Source organism: Triticum aestivum, chromosome 5A (assembly GCF_018294505.1).
Source record: "Triticum aestivum cultivar Chinese Spring chromosome 5A, IWGSC CS RefSeq v2.1, whole genome shotgun sequence".
NCBI lineage: Eukaryota > Viridiplantae > Streptophyta > Magnoliopsida > Poales > Poaceae > Triticum > Triticum aestivum.
Genome location: NC_057806.1, coordinates 356,131,087 through 356,149,911, shown reverse-complemented (window position 1 = coordinate 356,149,911; position 18,825 = coordinate 356,131,087).

Here is an 18,825-nt window from a genome sequence, read left to right as displayed (position 1 = left end):
ATTTCAGAATTTTTCAGAGGAAGAAAAGAAAAATGCTTAGGAAAATGTTCGAAGGTGGTTCTTCAGGGAAGCAAGGACCCAGGCTTGCAATGCGTGATGCTGATGAAGAGCCACCAAGAGACGCTCTAGTGCGTCCTTGTGAGTGGCCTTCTGAAAATTTTATGGATCGAGCGGGAATAAAAGAAGAATTCAACGCATATTTGTGTAACGCTGATCTCGTGAGCTTCGAGGAAGAGAAGTGCAGTCAGTATCATAATCTCACTAGTTCCTTTGTGAGGAGGTTTGAATTTTCAACTTCACGTAATTCTCCAACTGTCCTATTTGATCTTTATGATACATCTTATACCATGGACTTAGAGGATTTTACCACTGCATGCAAACTTCCACAATGGGTAGTATAAGGGATCCTCGCAAATATGAATTTAGAGATTTTCTTACTAGCATAACTGTGGGAGAATCTAGAGATATTACACAAGCTACCATAGGGAGCATTCACTTTCCTGCTATACATTATTTTGCTCTCTTCATAGGTAGATGCATAAATGGTAAAGATGAGGCATGTCACATGTGCGTCCCTGACCTCAGTATTCTTAGGAGTGCTGTGATAGGAGACAAATCTTATAATTTGGGAGCCATTGTTGCACGTAGGTTGCATCTTAATAGATTTAATGGACATTTCTTTGGTGGAATTTATGCAACCCGCATAGCTAATTTTCTTGGTATAGATGTACACGAAGATGATATTGAATTACCTCTTGCCTATCTAGATTTTAATGCTATGGTTCACCACCAGTTTGTCGAGAGGAACGAATCACCTCTCCAGTATCGACTAATCTTTGACAGACGTCATGCTGTCCGTATTACTCTCCCTGCTCCTGCTTTCTTTGATTATTAGGCAAGAGGAGGATATACTATTACCAGAGAGGAGGCAGATGAGTACGAGAGGAGAGAGGAGGCCGCTCGTCGCCACGCTGCAGCTCAGCAGGAGATAGCTGCTGCATCACAGTACGACCCCAGCTACTATTATGGATATCAGCCAGGCCAGCCGTGGCCATAGACCAACTTAGGCCAAAAGCCTAAGCTTGGGGGAGTACGTAATTCTCACTGACATTACATTTATGCTCACACACTCATTGCTAGATGTCGGTGCTCATACTTTTTCATTGTATCATCCATGCTAGTTTATTTTCCTTTTTATGCTTTCTTCTTGTGTGTTTAATAAACCTTAAGAAAAACCAAAAAAATAGTTGTAGCTTTTAATTAGTTTACTTTCCATGCTTGTAGTAGTAATTAAAAAGAAAACCCAAAAAGATTTCCTGTTCTTCTTCTGCTTGTTGGGAGCTTTCCTGTGTAAATAGTTTTATTTCTTTTCTTTTCTTTGGGGGTTGATAGGAGAAGACCATAATTAAATTGTTGAAGTGGCTCTTATATGAATTATTGTTGATCTGACAAAAGAGCCCATATTGCCTTGTCTTCTCGTGTTTATTGAATGCCTGCAGATTCCAGCTTAGTCTAATGCACGTGCACTATTATTATCATTCACATCGTTCGGTCGTGCAAGTGAAGGGCAATTATGATGATATATGATGGACTGGCTGAGATGAGAAAAGCTGGTATGAACTCGACCTCTTTTGTTTTTGTAAATATGATTAGTTCATCGTTCCTGATTCAGCCTATTATGAATAAACATGTTTGCAATGACAATTAGAGATCATAGTTTCTTGTGCCATGCTTGATTAGCTATGAGTTATAATGGTTTACCTTGCGTGCAAACATGCTATTAAAATGGTTATGATGTGGTATGATAGGGTGGTATCCTCCTCTGAATGATTTAAGTGACTTGACTTGGCACATGTTCACGCATGTAGTTGAAACAAAATCAACATAGCCTTCACGATATATATGTTCATGGTGGATTATATCCTACTCATGCTTGCATTCGGTGTTGATTAATTTTAATGCATGTTCATGACCATTGTCGCTCTCTAGCTGGTCGCTTCCCAGTCTTTTGCTAGCCTTCACCTGTACTAAGTGGGAATACTTCTTGCGCATACAATCCCTTAAACCCCAAAGTTATTCCACATGAGTCCACTATACCTACCTATATACGGTATCTACTTGCCGTTCTAAGTAAATTTGTATGTGCCAAACTCTAAACCTTCAAATAAATATCCTGTTTTGTATGCTCGAATAGCTCATGTATCAACTAGGGCTGTCTGTATCTTCCATGTTAGGCGGGTTATTCTCAAGAGGAGTGGACTCCGCTCCTCACTCATGAGATAAATGGCTGGTCACCGGGATGCCCACTCCCATGCTTTATGCAAACTAAATCAAAATAATTGCAAACAAAACTCCCCTGGGACTCTTGTTAGTTGGAGGCACTCGTTGTTTCGAGCAAGCCATGGATTGATGCTTGTGGTGGAAGGGGGAGTATAAACTTTACCATTCTGTTTGGGAACCGCCTATAATGTGTGTAGCATGGAAGATATCTCCATCTCTTGGTTGTTATGTTGACAATGAAAGTATACCGCTCAAAATATTATTCACCTCTGTTTTAAAACCGAGCTCTGGCACCTCTACAAATCCTTGCTTCCCTCTGCGAAGGGCCTATCTATTTACTTTTATGCTGAGTCATCATCCTCTTATTAAAAAGCACCAGTTGGAGAGCACCGCTGTCATTTGCATTCATTACTGTTAGTTTACATTGAGTATGACTTGACTGGATCTCTTTTACCATGAATTACAATGTCTAGTCAGTCCTTGGTCTTTAAAGGTGCTCTGCATTTATGTTTTGTGGTCTCAGAAAGGGCTAGCGAGATACCATCCTGTTATATCATATTATGGTTGTTTTGAGAAAGTGTTGTCATCCGAGTTTTATTATTGTGGCTCGCTAGTTGATTATGATATTGATATGAGTAAACTTGAGACCTATGTGTTATTGCAAATGTGGTTAGTTATAATCTTTGCTAAAAACTTGAATGCTGGCTTTACATATTTACAACAACAAGAGCAAACAGAGTTTGTAAAAGTTTTTCTTTATCACTTTCAGTTTGTCAACTGAATTGCTTGAGGACAAGCAAAGGTTTAAGCTTGGGGGAGTTGATACGTCTCCAACACATCTACTTTTCCAAACACTTTTGCCCTTGTTTTGGACTCTAACTTGCATGATTTGAATGGAACTAACCCGGACTGGCGCTGTTTTCAGCAGAATTACCATGGTGTTATTTATGTGCAGGACCAAACGTTCTCGGAATGACCTGAAACTGCACTGAGACACTTTTCAGAAAATAAGAAAAATACTTGCGAAAGATGAAGGCCAGGGGGGCCACCACCTTGCCACGGGGGTGGGCGCGCGCCCCCCTACCTCGTGGGCCCCCTGTTGCCTCTCCGACTCCAACTCCACCTCCATATATTGAGTTTCGGGGAGAGAAAAAATCAGGGAGAAGAAATCATCGCGTTTTATGATATGGAGCCGCCGCCAAGCCCTAAAACCTCTCGGGAGGGCTGATCTGGAGTCCGTTCAGGGCTCCGGAGAGGGGAATCCGTCACCATCGTCATCATCAACCATCCTCCATCACCAATCTCATGATGCTCACCGCCGTGTGTGAGTAATTCCATCGTAGGCTTGCTGGACGGTGATGGGTTGGATGGGATATATCATGTAATCGAGTTAGTTTTGTTAGGGTTTGATCCCTAGTGCCCACTATGTTCTGAGATTGATGTTGCTATGACTTTGCTATGCTTAATGCTTGTCACTAGGGCCCGAGTGCCATGATTTCAGATCTGAACCTATTATGTTTGCATCAATATATGAGTGTTCTTGATCCTATCTTGCAAGTCTATAGTCACCTATTATGTGTTATGATCCGTTAACCCCGAAGTGACAATAATTGGGATACTTACCGGTGATGACCATAGTTTGAGGAGTTCATGTATTCACTATGTGTTAATGCTTTGTTCCGGTTCTCTATTAAAAGGAGACCTTAATATCCCTTAGTTTCCGTAAGGACCCCGCTGCCACGGGAGGGTCAGACAAAAGATGTCATGCAAGTTCTTTTCCATAAGCACGTATGACTATGTTCGGAATACATGCCTACATTATATCAATGAACTGGAGCTAGTTCTGTGTCACCCTAGGTTATGACTATTACGTGATGAACCGCATCCGGCATAATTCTCCATCACCGATCCATTGCCTACGAGATTTCCGTATATTGTTCTTCGCTTATTTACTTTTCTGTTGATATTGCTATCATCACTACAAAATACCAAAAACATTACTTTTACAACTGTTACCTTTTGCTACCGTTATCACCACTATCATATTACTTTGCTACTAAACACTTTGCTGCAGATATTAAGTTTCCATGTGTGGTTGAATTGACAACTCAACTATTAATACTTGAGAATATTCTTTGGCTCCCCTTGTGTCGAATCAATAAATTTGGGTTGAATACTCTACCCTCGAAAGCTGTTGCGATCCCCTATACTTGTGGGTTATCATATGTATGTTGTTTCTCCTCTAGTGGTGTTATGTGAACGTCGACTACATAACACTTCACCATTATTTGGGCCTAGAGGAAGGCATTGGGAAGTAATAAGTAGATGATGGGTTGCTAGAGTGACAGAACTTTAAACCCTAGTTTATGTGTTGCTTCGTAAGGGGCTGATTTGGATCCATATGTCTCATGCTATGGTTAGGTTTGAAGGAAATATGCCCTAGAGGCAATAATAAAGTTATTATTTATTTCCTTATATCATGATAAATGTTTATTATTCATGCTAGAATTGTATTAACCGGAAACATAATACATGTGTGAATACATAGACAAACAGAGTGTCACTAGTATGCCTCTACTTGACTAGCTCATTGATCAAAGATGGTTATGTTTCCTAACCATAGACATGAGTTGTCATTTGATTAACGGTATCACATCATTAGGAGAATGATGTGATTGACTTGACCATTCTGTTAGCATAGCACTTGATCGTTTAGTTTGTTGCTATTGCTTTCTTCATGACTTATACATGTTCCTATGACTATGAGATTATGCAACTCCCGTTTACCAGAGTAACACTTTGTGTGCTACCAAACGTCACAACGTAACTGGGTGATTATAAAGGTGCTCTACAGGTGTCTCCGAAGGTACTTGTTGGGTTGGCGTATTTCGAGATTAGGATTTATCACTCTGATTGTCGGAGAGGTATCTCTGGGCCCTCTCGGTAATGCACATCACTTAAGCCTTGCAAGCATTGCAACTAATAAGTTAGTTGCGGGATGATGTATTACGGAACGAGTAAAAGAGACTTGCCGGTAACGAGATTGAACTAGGTATTGAGATACCGACGAACGAATCTCGGGCAAGTAACATACCGATGACAAAGGGAACAACGTATGTTGTTATGCAGTCTGACCGATAAAGATCTTCGTAGAATATGTGGGAGCCAATATGACCATCCAGGTTCCGCTATTGGTTATTGACCGGAGACGTGTCTCGGTCATGTCTACATAGTTCTCGAACCTGTAGGGTCCGCACGCTTAAGATTTCGATGACAGTTATATTATGAGTTTATGAGTTTTGATGTACCAAAGGAGTTTGGAGTCCCGGATGAGATCGGGGACATGACGAGGAGTCTCGAAATGGTCGAGATATAAAGATCGATATATTGGACGACTATATTCGGACATCGGAAAGGTTCCGAGTGATTCGGGTATTTTTCGGAGTACCGGAGAGTTACGGGAATTCGCCGGGGAGTATATGTGCCTTATTGGGCCATACGGGAATAGAGGAGAGAGGCCAAAAGGAAGGAGGCGCGCGCCCCCCCTCTGGTCAGAATTGGACAAGGGGTGCAGCCCACTTTTCCTTGTTCCTCTCCCCTCTTTCCTTCTCTCCTACTCCAACAAGGGAAGGAGGAGTCCTACTCCCGGTGGGAGTAGGACTCCCCCCTTGGCGCGCCCTCCTCCTAGGCCAGCCGCCTCCCTCCCTTGCTCCTTTATATACGGGGGCAGGGGGGCACCCCAGAGACACAACAGTTGATCATTGATCTCTTAGCCGTGTGCGGTACCCCCCTCCACCATAGTCCTTGATAATATTGTAGTGGTGCTTAGGCGAAGCCCTGCGACAGTACAACATCAAGATCATCACCACACCGTCGTGCTGACGGAACTCTTCCCCGACATTCTGCTGGATCGGAGTCCGGGGATCGTCATCGAGCTGAACGTGTGCTAGAACTTGGAGGTGCCGTAGTTTCGGTGCTTGATCGGTCGGGCCGTGAAGACGTACAACTACATCAACCGCGTTGTGCTAACGCTTTCGCTTTCGGTCTATGAGGGTACGTAGACAACACTCTCCCCTCTCTTTGCTATGCATCACCATGATCTTGCGTGTGCGTAGGAATTTTTTTGAAATTGCTACGTTCCTCAACAGTGGCATCCGAGCCTAGGTTTTATGCGTAGATGTCATATGCACGAGTAGAACACAAGTGAGTTGTGGGCGATATAAGTCATACTACTTACCAGCATGTCATGCTTTGGTTCGGCAGTATTGTTGGATGAAGCGGCCCGAACCGACATTACGCGTACGCTTACGCGAGACTGGTTCTACCGACGTGCTTTGCACACAGGTGGCTGGCGGGTGTCAGTTTCTCCAACTTTAGTTGAACCGAGTGTGGCTACGCCCGGTCCTTGCGAAGGTTAAAACATCACCAACTTGACAAACTATCGTTGTGGTTTTGATGCGTAGGTAAGAACGGTTCTTGATAAGCCCGTAGCAGCCACGTAAAACTTGCAACAACAAAGTAGAGGACGTCTAACTTGTTTTTGCAGGGCTTGTTGTGATGTGATATGGTCAAGACATGATGCTAAATTTTATTGTATGAGATGATCATGTTTTGTAACCGAGTTATCGGCAACTGACAGGAGCCATATGGTTGTCGCTTTATTGTATGCAATGCAATTGCGCTGTAATGCTTTACTTTATCACTAAGCGGTAGCGATAGTCGTGGAAGCATAAGATTGGCGAGACGACAATGATGCTTCGATGGAGATCAAGGTATCGCGCCGGTGAAGATGGTGATCATGACGGTGCTTCGGAGATGGAGATCACAAGCACAAGATGATGATGGCCATATCATATCACTTATATTGATTGCATGTGATGTTTATCTTTTATGCATCTTATCTTGCTTTGATTGACGGTAGCATTATAAGATGATCTCTCACTAAATTTCAAGATAAAAGTGTTCTCCGTGAGTATGCACCGTTGCCAAAGTTCGTCGTGCCCAGACACCACGTGATGATCGGGTGTGATAAGTTCTACGTCCATCTACAATGGGTGCAAGCCAGTTTTGCACATGCAGAATACCCAGGTTAAACTTGACGAGCCTAGCATATGCAGATATGGCCTCGGAACACTGATACCGAAAGGTCGAGCATGAATCATATAGTAGATATGATCAACATAGTGATGTTCACCATTGAAAACTACTCCATTTCACGTGATGATCGGTTATGGTTTAATTGATTTGGATCACGTGATCACTTAGAAGATTAGAGGGATGTCTTTCTAAGTGGGAGTTCTTAAGTAATATGATTAATTGAACTTTAATTTATCATGAACTTAGTCCTGATAGTATTTGCATATCTATGTTGTAGATCAATAGCTCGCGTTATTGCTTCCCTATGTTTTATATGTGTTCCTAGAGAAAACTAAGTTGAAAGATGATAGTAGCAATGATGAGGACTGGGTCTGTGATCTGAGGTTTATCCTCATTGCTGCACAGCAGAATTATGTCTTTAATTCACCGCTAGGTGACTGACCTATTGCAGGAGCAGATGCAGACGTTATGAACGTTTGGCTAGTTCAATATGATGACTACTTGATAGTTTAATGCACCATGCTTAACAGCTTAGAATCGGGATTTCAAAGACGTTTTGAATGTCATGGACCATATGAGATGTTCCAGGAGTTGAAGTTAATATTTCAAGTAAATACTCGAGTTGAGAGATATGAAGTCTTCAACAAGTTCTATAGCTAAAAGATGGAGGAGAATAGCTCGAGCAGTGAGCATGTGTTCAGATTGTCTGGGTACTACAATCGCTTGAATCAAGTGGGAGTTAATCTTCCAGATAAAATAGTGATTGACAGAATTCTCTAGTCACCATCACCAAGTTAGTAGAACTTCGTGATGAACTATAGTATGCAAGGGATGATGAAAACGATTCCCGAGTTTTTCATGATGATGAAATCGATGAAGGTAGAAATCAAGAAAGAGCATCAAGTGTTGATGATTAATAAGACCACTAGTTTCAAGAAAAGGGCAAAGGGAAAGAAAGGGAACTTCAAGAAGAACGGCAAGCAAGTTGCTGCTCAAGTGAAAAAACCCAAGTCTGGACCTAAGCCTAAATCTGAGTGCTTCTACTGCAAAGGGACTGGTCACTGGAAGCGGAACTACCCCAAGTAATTGGCGGACAAGAAGGATGGCAAAGTGAACAAAGGTATATTTGATATACAGATTATTGATGTGTATATTACTAGTGTTCGTAGCAACCCCTCGGTATTTGATACTGGTTCAGTTGCTAAGAGTAGTAACTCGAAACGGGAGTTGCAGAATGAACAGAGACTAGTTAAGGGTGAAGTGACGATGTGTGTTGGAAGTAGTTCCAGGATTGATATGATCATCATCGCACACTCCCTATACTTTCGGGATTAGTGTTGAACCTAAATAAGTGTTATTTGGTGTTTGCGTTGAGCATGAATATGATTTGATCATGTTTATTGCAATACGGTTATTCATGTAAGTTAGAGAATAATTGTTGTTCTGTTTACATGAATAAAACCTTCTATGGTCATACACCCAATGAAAATGGTTTGTTGGATCTCGATCGTGGTGATACACATTTTTATAATATTGAAGCCAAAAGATGCAAAGTTAATAATGATAGTGCAACTTATTTGTGGCACTGCCGGTTAGGTTATATTGGTGTAAAGCGCATGAAGAAAATCCATGCTGGAGGGCTTTTGGAATCACTTGATTATGAATCAGTTGATGCTTGCAAACAATGCCTCATGGGCAAGATGACTAAGACTCCGTTCTCCGGAACAATGGACCGAGCAACAGATTTGTTGGAAATCACACATACTGATGTATGTGGTCCGATGAATATTGAGGCTCGCGGCAGGTATCATTATTTTCTGATCTTCACAGATGATTTGAGCAGATATGAGTATATCTACTCGATGAAACACAAATCTGAAACATTTGAAAAGTTCAAAGAATTTCAGAGTGAAGTAGAGAATCATCGTAACAAAAATAAAAGTATCTACGATATGATCGCAGAAGTAAAATATTTGAGTTATGAGTTTGGCCTTCAGTTAAAACAATGTGAAAAAGTTTCACTACTCACGCCACCTAGAACACCATTACAGTGTAATGGTGTGTCCGAACATCGTAACCGTACTTTATTAGATATGGTGCAATCTATGATGTCTCTTACCGATTTACCACTATCGTTTTGGGGTTGTGCATTAGAGACAGCTACATTCACATTAAATAGGGCACCATCTAAATCCATTGAGACGACACCGTATGAACTATGGTTTGGCAAGAAACCTAAGCTGTTGTTTCTTAAAGTTTGAGGTTGCAATGCTTATGTGAAAAAGTTTCAACCTGATAAGCTCAAACCCAAATTGGAGAAGTGCATCTTCATAGGATACCCAAAAGAAAATGTTGGGTACACCTTCTATCACAAATCCAAAGGAAAGATCTTCATTGCTGAGAATGGATCCTTTCTAGAGAAGGAGTTTCTCTCGAAAGAAGTGAGTGGGAGAAAAGTAGAACTTGATGAGGTAACTGTACCTGCTCCCTTATTGGAAAGTAGTTCATCACATAAATCTGTTCCTGTGACTACTACACCAATTAGTGAGGAAGCTAATGATGATGATCATGTAACTTCAGATCAAGTTACTACCAAACCTCGTAGGTAAACTAGAGTGAGATCCGCACCAGAGTGATATGGTAATCCTGTTCTGGAGGTCATGTTACTTGACCATGACGAACCTACGAACTATGAGGAAGCGATGGTGAGCCCAGATTCCGCGAAATGGCTTGAGGCCATGAAATCTGAGATGAGATCCATGTATAAGAACAAAGTATGGACTTTGATTGACTTGCCCAAAGATCAGCGGGCCATTGAGATTAAATGGATCTTCAAGAGGAAGAAGGACGCTGATAGTAGTGTTACTATCTACAAAGCTAGAATTGTCGCAAAAAGGTTTTCGACAAGTTCAAGGTGTTGACCACGATGAGAATTTCTCACTCGTATCTATGCTTAAGTCTGTCCGAATCATGTTAGCTATTGCCGCATTTTATGAAATTTGGCAAATGGATAAACAAAATTGCATTCCTTAATAGAATTTATTAAAGAAGAGTTGTATATGATGCAACCAGAAGGTTTTGTCGATCCTAAAGGTACTAACAAAATATGCAAGCTCCAGTGATCCATCTATGGACTGGTGCAAGCATCTCGGAGTTGGAATATACGCTTTGATAAGTTGATCAAAGCATATAGTTTTATACAGACTTGTGGTGAAGCCTGTATTTACAAGAAAGTGAGTGGGAGCACTACAACATTTCTGATAAGTATATGTATGACATATTGTTGATCGGAGATGATGTAGAATTATTCTGCAAAGCATAAAGGAATGTTTGAAAGGAGTTTTTTCAAAGAAAGACCTCGGTGAAGCTGCTTACATATTGAGCATCAAGATCTATAGAGATAGATCAAGACGCTTGATAAGTTTTTCAATGAGTACATACCTTGACAAGATTTTGAAGTAATTCAAAATGGAACAGTCAAAGAAGGAGTTCTTGCCTGTGTTACAAGGTGTGAAGTTGAGTAAGACTAAAAACCCGACCATGGCAGAGGATAGAGAGAGAATGAAAGTCATTCCCTATGCCTCAGCCATAGGTTCTATAAAGTACGCCATGCTGTGTACCAGACCTATTGTATACCCTGCCCTGAGTTTGGCAAAGGAGTACAATAGTGATCTAGGAGTAGATCACTGGACATTGGTCAAAATTATCCTTAGTGGAATAAGGATATGTTTCTCGATTATGGAAGTGACAAAAGGTTCGTCGTAAAGGGTTACGTCGATGCAAATTTTGACACTGATCCAGATGACTCTAAATCTCAATCTGGATACATATTGAAAGTGAGAGCAATTAGCTAGAGTAGCTCTGTGCAGAGCATTGTTGACATAGAAATTTGCAAAATACTTACGGATCTGAATGTGGCAGACCCGTTGACTAAACTTCTCTCACAAGCAAAACATGATCACACCTCAGTACTCTTTGGGTGTTAATCACATAGCGATGTGAACTAGATTATTGACTCTAGTAAACCCTTTGGGTGTTGGTCACATGTCGATGTGAACTATGGGTGTTAATCGCATGGTGATGTGAACTATTGGTATTAAATCACATGGCGATGTGAACTAGATTATTGACTCTAGTGCAAGTGGGAGACTGAAGGAAATATGCCCTAGAGGCAATAATAAAGTTATTATTTATTTCCTTATATCATGATAAATGTTTATTATTCATGCTAGAATTGTATTAACCGGAAACATAATACATGTGTGAATACATAGACAAACAGAGTGTCACTAGTATGCCTCTACTTGACTAGCTCATTGATCAAAGATGGTTATGTTTCCTAACCATAGACATGAGTTGTCATTTGATTAACGGGATCACATCATTAGGAGAATGATGTGATTGACTTGACCCATTCCGTTAGCATAGCACTTGATCATTTAGTTTGTTGCTATTGCTTTCTTCATGACTTATACATGTTCCTATGACTATGAGATTATGCAACTCCCGTTTACCAGAGGAACACTTTGTGTGCTACCAAACGTCACAACGTAACTGGGTGATTATAAAGGTGCTCTATAGGTGTCTCCGAAGGTACTTGTTGGGTTGTCATATTTCGAGATTAGGATTTGTCACTCCGATTGTCGAAGAGGTATCTCTGGGCCCTCTCGGTAATGCACATCACTTAAGCCTTGCAAGCATTGCAACTAATAAGTTAGTTGCGGGATGATGTATTACGGAACGAGTAAAAGAGACTTGTCGGTAACGAGATTGAACTAGGTATTGAGATACCGACGATCGAATCTCGGGCAAGTAACATACCGATGACAAAGGGAACAACGCATGTTGTTATGCGGTCTGACTGATAAAGATCTTCGTAGAATATGTGGGAGCCAATATGAGCATCCAGGTTCCGCTATTGGTTATGGACCGGAGACGTGTCTCGGTCATGTCTACATAGTTCTCGAACCCGTAGGGTCCGCACGCTTAAGGTTTTGATGACAGTTATATTATGAGTCTATGAGTTTTGATGTACCGAAGGAGTTCGGAGTCCCGGATGAGATCGGGGACATGACGAGGAGTCTCTAAATGGTCAAGACGTAAAGATCGATATATTGGCCGACTATATTCGGACATCGGAAAGGTTCCGAGTGATTCGGGTATTTTTCGGAGTACCGGAGAGTTACGGGAATTCGCCGGGGAGTATATGGGCCTTATTGGGCCATACGGGAATAGAGGAGAGAGGCCAAAAGGAAGGAGGCGCGCGCCCCCCCTCTGGTCCGAATTGGACAAGGGGTGCAGCCCACTTTTCCTTGTTCCTCTCCCCCTCTTTCCTTCTCTCCTACTCCAACAAGGGAAGGAGGAGTCCTACTCCCGGTGGGAGTAGGACTCCCCCCTTGGCGCGCCCTCCTCCTAGGCCGGCCGCCTCCCTCCCTTTCTCCTTTATATACGGGGGCAGGGGGCACCCCAGAGACACAACAGTTGATCATTGATCTCTTAGCCGTGTGCGGTACCCCCCCCCCTCCATCACAGTCCTCGATAATATTGTAGTGGTGCTTAGGCAAAGCCCTGCGACAGTAGAACATCAAGATCGTCACCACACCGTCGTGCTGACGGAACTCTTCCCCGACATTCTACTGGCTCGGAGTCCGGGGATCGTCATCGAGCTGAACGTGTGCTAGAACTCGGAGGTGCCGTAGTTTCGGTGCTTGATCGGTCGGGCCATGAAGACGTACGACTACATCAACCACGTTGTGCTAACGCTTCCGCTTTCGGTCTATGAGGGTACGTAGACAACACTCTCCCCTATCGTTGCTATGCATCACCATGATCTTGCATGTGCGTAGGAATTTTTTTGAAATTGCTACATTCCCCAACAAGGTTTACCTTAATACTTTTGTTGTAGTTGCGGATGCTTGCAATAGAGGTTAATCATAAGTGGGATGCTTGTCCAAGTAAGGGCAGCACCCAAGCACTGGTCCACTCACATATCAAATTATCAAAGTACCGAATGCGAATCATATGATCGTGATTAAACCTAGCTTGATGATATTCCCATGTGTCCTCGGGAGCGCTTTACATCATATAAGAGTTTGTCCAGGCTTGTCCTTTGCTACAAAAAAGATTGGGCCACCTTGCTCCACTTTATTTACTTTTGTTACTTGTTACAAATTATCCTATCACAAAACTATCTGTTACCTATTATTTCAGTGCTTGCAGAGAATACCTTGCTGAAAACCGCTTATCATTTCCTTCTGCTCCTCGTTGGGTTCGACACTCTTACTTATCGAAAGGACTACGATAGATCCCCTATACTTGTGGGTCATCATGCCCCAAAGATTCTACCGGAGAGTCAAGACGAAAACGTGTGCCAACCCCTATGCATTGGTTCATGGGCGGAACCCGCAAGTTGATCACCAAAACATACATCAAGTGGATCAATAGAATAGCCCATTGTCACCACGTGTATCCCGTGCAAGACATACATCAAGTGTTCTCAAATCCTTAAAGACTTAATCCGATAAGATAACTTCAAAAGGAAAACTCAATCCATTACAAGAGAGTAGAGGGGAGAAACATCATAAGATCGAACTATAATAGTAAAGCTCATGATACATCAAGATCGTACCACCTCAAGAACATGAGAGAGAGGGAGATCAAACACATAGCTACTGGTACATACCCTCAGCCCCAAGGGAGAACTACTCCCTCCTCGTCATGGAGAGCACTGGGATGATGAAGATGGCCACAGAGAGGGATTCCCCCTCCGGCAGGGTGCCGGAACGGGTCTAGATTGGCTTTCGGTGGCTATAGAGGCTTCTGGCGGCGGAACTCCCGATCTATTCTGCTCCCCGAAGTTTTTAGAGTATATGGGTATATATGGGAGGAAGAAGTACGTCGGTGGACCTCCGGGCTGTCCACGAGGCAGGGGGCGCGCCCAGGGGGGTGGGCGCCCCCACCCTCGTGGGCAGCCCGGGACTCTCCTGGTCCATCTCCGATACTCCGTGGGCTTCTTCTGGTCCAAAAATAAGTTCCGTGAAGTTTCAGGTCAATTGGACTCTGTTTGATTTTCCTTTTCTGTGATACTCTTAAACAAGGAAAAAACATAAACTGGCACTGGGCTCTGGGTTAATAGATTAGTCCCAAAAATCATATAAAATAGCATATAAATGCATATAGAACATCCAAATTGATAATATAATAGCATGGAACAATAAAAAATTATAGATACGTTGGAGACGTATCAGATGCGCGCCTGCAGGCCTGCAGATCTCCGAGCTGGCTGGCCAAATCGCCGCTGCAGCAGTAACCCGCCATATCATGGGCTTCGATTCACCTCGCCGTTTTCAAGCAGAGCCGGGCCCGCCTCCGCCTTAAACCGCCGCCAACTCCTCCTGCTCTACATGTCCGCGCTAAAACCGGTTGCGCCTCTCTGACCCGCTACTGCCAGCCGCATCCGCGCAACCCGACCGTAGCCCCAGCCTGTGAGTTGCCACTGCTGTGGTCTCCGCCGTGATCCCCGTTCAAACCGACTTGTCTCCGCCGGATGTGCCTCACCTTTTGTCTTTTTACATAAAGTCATCTGCTACTGGATGAGATTTTGGTTCAGTCTCCCCTTGGTACATGCACACCAGGAAGTTACCAGACAAACTATGATGATGTCCTGTTGTCCCTGTACGACAAGCCATAGCTACATGCACAATTGGTGCTGCTAGTAAAGTAAACAGTGGCAGAAACAGAAGTGTCCAATCAAGTCAAATGAATGGATGGATGATTGAAAGTGGAGGCATGCAAATTCCGCTAATCAGGATAATTTGTGTCGACCTCTGCGTCCAGTGTTATCAAGCATCAGTGCCTGCATTCATCTACAAAAATACCAGGTGCTGTCAGTTTCATTTATTTTAACACATATTATTTTTGTCAAAGAACGATTACTCTGGTCTATATATTTTTTATATGCAGGATAATCCTTCACTACAAGGGTGATTTATACCGCGGGTATGGAGTGCACACTAGCAATATTCTGCACTGGCGCTCTTCCGTGTCGTGCTGCTGGACGGATATGTGAGCAAATCACCCCCCACTACATCAACACACGCGACTGGCTCATGGACCGCAACCGCCACCGACTCGCCCGCGTCTGCGCCATTTTCAACACCGCGACTGACTCTCCCATCCGCGTCGGCTTACAATGTCGCGGCCAACTCATCTGTCCGAGCTGTCTTTGATGCTACGGTCATCTTTGTTGTCCGTCTCTCGTGGCCTGGTTTACATCAACATACCAGGCCGCACCTGTCTGCATGAGCTATTTATTAAGTATGAGCAAGTCACAGCTTGGGTAGCCCGGTTTTCTTCCAACAAATTGGAGGCAAATTATCATCAGCTGCCGACTGCGTTGGATGGCTCAATGTTCATGCGCACAAGTTGCCACCACTATAGTTTGGTTAAACTTCAAACAACCAGTTGGAAGGAACCATTGGCCGAGTTGCTGACGCGGCTCATACAGGATCATTTATAGCCCGCCGCAGTTACCTCAACCTTATGTGCATTCACATCGCGTTATCAATACCAATGACATATACCTTCTGCTATGGTTAAATACGGAGAATCTCAAGACAACTCCTCGAGTCATCTTAAAACTCGGGGGCTACAATGACATGACTTGGCAAAATTGGCCGGTTTCAGTGAATTCAAGAACTCCGGGTCAGTGGAGCGAAGATAACCCCGCTTTGGAGGCTACTGCTTTATTGGCGAATATTTAAAGGCCGTAAGAAAATTTCCGGCTTAAAAAAAAGGATTCCGGTTTAAAATCCGGCTATCAAGCCTCGGCCCGGGCATTCGGTCTTTTTGGTTTGTTCGGTCCGGTCTTTTCGGTCTTCTAAGAATTCAGTCTCTCATAATTGAAGACCAAAATAATTTCGGTCTTTTCGGTTCTTAACTATTCGGTCTTCGGTCTTTACAATTCGATCTTCGGTCCCGACCAAATAGACCAAATTAATTGCTACAACTCAGATTCATGATACTTCCAGAACAATTATATGTTTATATTTGACAGGAAATAACAAGATTCATATCTGACAAGTAAGAAGATTCATGAATCATAGTCCAGCAGCAATATTCATGTATGCATATCATTTATATTTGACAGAAAGTAAGAAGACAAAAAGCAACAACATTTACATTTGACAAGTGAGAAGATAACAAGCAACACCGACACAAAGTAAGAAGATCACAAGCTACAACAACCCATGGAATATTGGAATCGACAAGCAGCAAACAGCAGACCACCATCACTTAGTACTTGATAACATAGTACTTGATATCAAACAAATCAATTTCAGCACCACCATGGACCTTGTGCTTTCCCTCCACCTTATCGCCAAATTCTTCAATCATCTCTGCAACAAGTCAAGTATTCAGTAAAATTTCATAATCTTAGTGTTGGTAACATCTTCTGCTAGTTCATAGAAAAGTTGGCAGATTTCTAGCATGCGAGGAGAGTGGTGGAGTGGAGTGTGTTTGGTTGATGACAAATGGAGAGTTCTGCAGTGGAGTGTGTTTGGTTGATGACGAACGCAATAATTACCTAGTACAGTTTTCAAGATTACTACAAGATGAGGAACAAACAATCAAACAAATTACTATGTGTGCATCATGATGTTCAGATTCAGATTCGGCTATATTAGAGCAGATGGCAATAATACAATTTGGCAATGATAAAAACCAAAAAGAACTAGCCACATAAACATAATAGGACATGCATTTAGATGGCTATTATGCTGGGTGTGCTCACATGATTAGTTTCACAACAGGAAGGATATTTGGGATCTGATGACAGATAACAAATTAGCTGCAGCTAACATTGGGAATCACAGATGGTGTACATAGAGACATGAAGTAGATGCTCACCTTCAGCTGCGATGTGGAGAAATAAAGGAGGGTAGTAGGCGGCGAGCCGGCGAGCAGAGTTGAAGAAGACGGGTGGTGATGAGTGGTGATGGACTGCAGATGCTGAACCACTCATTAGGGCGCGGAGCACCGGCGGCGGACGGCCGTGTCGCGGGCAGTGGAGCGACTGACGGGGGGTCGGGGATGGCGGCGCGGGGCGCCGATCTCCACTGGTCGGGGCCTTGGCTCGGGGCGCCGATCTTCATCGATCAGGGGCGCCCCGCGTGCCTCGATGCGGCGGTCACCACTGGCGGCGGACGGCTATGTCGCGGATAGTGGAGCGACGGACGGCGTGGGGCGCCGGTCTCCACTGGTCGGGGCCTGGGCTCGGGGCGCTGATCTTCATCGGTCAGGGGCGCGCCGCACGTCTCAATGCGGCGGTCCTCACCGGCTCACATCTCATGGGCATGGGGCGTCGGGCCACAGCGGTGGGCGACGGGCGGCGTGTGGCGGCTAGGGTTCCTAGTGGGAGAGAAAAAGAGGAATGTGAGTGAATTGGCAGCCGTATGCGTTCCTGTGAATCATGAGGTGAGGAGAAGGACGTGTACTCGTGTTGTGTGTGACCATTGGGCTGGCCATATGGGCCGCTTTGCGTATGGGCTATTCGGTCTATATGGTCTATTCGCTCCTCAAGACAGTAGGACCGGTCAGAGCATAACTAATTTGGTCTTCTATTTGTGTAGACCGTATTTTCTTTGGTCTTTTCTAGTTCGGTCTTTTCGGGTTTGGTCTCGGTCTATTTGGTTTCAGTCTTCGGTTTTTATGCCCAGGGTGAATCAAGCCCATATTATAAGAGCACAACTCTGTTACCTTGGTAATCCGGCTATCAAGCCCATATTATAAGAGCACAGCTCTGTTACCTTGGTAATCCGGCTATCAAGCCCATATTATAAGAGCACAACTCTGTTACCTTGGTAATCCGGCTATCAAGCCCATCTTATAAGAGCACAGCTCTGTTACCTTGGTAATCCGGCTATCAAGCCCATATTATAATAGCACAACTCTGTTACCTTGGTAATCCGGCTATGAAGCCCATCTTATAAGAGCACAACTCTGGTTACCTTGGTAATCCGACTATCAAGCCAATATTACAGCTTCATATGAACATAATCTACTTGGAGGCTTCAAGACCGGATTAAAGGGACCAAAGAGAGTCTGTTGCACAACACAGCTCAAACATAGGTACCCCTTGGGCACAACCCACATAATCACTTGGGGGCTTGGTCGTATTCGAACCATAGCTACACCTCTTGATGGGCGTAAGGCCACCAGGGAAATCACTTGGGGGCTTGGTCGTATTCGAACCATAGCTACACCTCTTGATCAGCGTAAGGCCACCAGGGAAATCACTTGGGGGCTTGGTCGTATTCGAACCATAGCTACACCTCTTGATCGGCGTAAGGCCACCAGGGAAATCACTTGGGGGCTTGGTCGTATTCGAACCATAGATTAAACCCTCTTGATCGGTTCAATGCCACATACATATACATCATCATATAT